We start from the raw sequence: 1118 nt of genomic DNA, 5'->3' as shown, positions 1-1118 counted from the left end.
AGGTGAATTTGGAGTCAAGTAAAAAATTCCAATTTTTTACATATTCTTGAGGACAGTAGCTGTCATAATCTTGATATCAAAACCTGACAAGGTTAGTTCAAGAAGGAAAATTATAAACCAGTCTCACTCATGAACCTAGATGAAAACTCCTAAGTAAAAATTTTAGCAGGCCAGATCCAACATTGTATATAAAAAAAAAAATGATACTGGCTTCAGGAGCCGCGTCCTGGGCGCAGAGATGGCCAAGTCCAAGAACCACACTATGCACAACGAGTCCTGAAAATGGCACAGAAATGGCATCAAGAAACTCCAATCACAAAGATATAAATCTCTTAAGGGGGGAGACCCCAAGTTCCTAAGGAACATGCGCTTTGCCATGAAGCACAACAAGAAGGGCCTGAAGAAGATGCAGGCCAACAACGCCAAGGCCATGAGCGCACGCGCCGAGGCTAGAAGGCCTCGTAAAGCCCAGGAGGTCAAGCCCAGGATCCCAAAGGGCGGCAGCCACAAGCGCAGTCGACTTGCCTGCATCGCTCACCCCAAGCTTGGGAAACGCGCTCGTGCCCGCATCGCCAAGGGTCTCAGGCTGTGCCAGCCAAAGGCCAAGGCCAAGGCTCCAAACCAGCCCCAGTCCAGGCTGCAGGTGCAGGTGCAGCCCCAGCTTCAGCTCAGGCTCCAGCTCCCAAAGGTGCCCAGGCCCCAGCTCCCAAAGGTGCCCAGGCTCCGGCTCCCAAAGGTGCCCAGGCCCCCACGAAGGCTCCACAGTAGAGAGAGGCCTGTGTCTGTGGATGTGAGGACAGAAGGACTGATGCGATCCCCCGGGCTACTGTCTGCATGGAGCTGGTGTCCTCCTGTGCTATTTGTACAAATAAACCTGAGTCAGGATCTGTCAGTCAGCCTGTGTCTGTGATCCCAGGGCTGGGACTGGGGTTCGGGTGGGGTCACTACCTCCATTTTCCGTGGGAGAAGAGCTCAGCTTTCTCTGGCTGGTGGGGTGTGTGGTTGGGCCTTTGGGAAGCAGTTCCCTGGAATAAAAGAAGGGGGCGACGTAGCAAATGAGGACTGGTTGGGGGCAGGCTGGTGAGGAAAGAAAGCCCAGACATCCTTGTTAGGTCTTG

General features: G+C 53.2%; 1 pseudogene across 1 annotated transcript; it reads left to right on the top strand.

Annotated features, from left to right (window-relative positions):
• Positions 1 to 238: 238 nt before the first annotated feature.
• On the top strand, positions 239 to 896 carry LOC308557303 (large ribosomal subunit protein eL29 pseudogene; annotated as a pseudogene). Its single transcript has one exon. The product of its transcript is annotated as a large ribosomal subunit protein eL29 pseudogene (transcript).
• The last annotated feature ends 222 nt before the right edge of the window (positions 897 to 1118 follow it).

Source organism: Miniopterus schreibersii (assembly GCF_964146895.1).
Source record: "Miniopterus schreibersii genome assembly, chromosome: 1".
NCBI lineage: Eukaryota > Metazoa > Chordata > Mammalia > Chiroptera > Miniopteridae > Miniopterus > Miniopterus schreibersii.
This window is presented reverse-complemented; position numbering and strand designations above follow the sequence as displayed.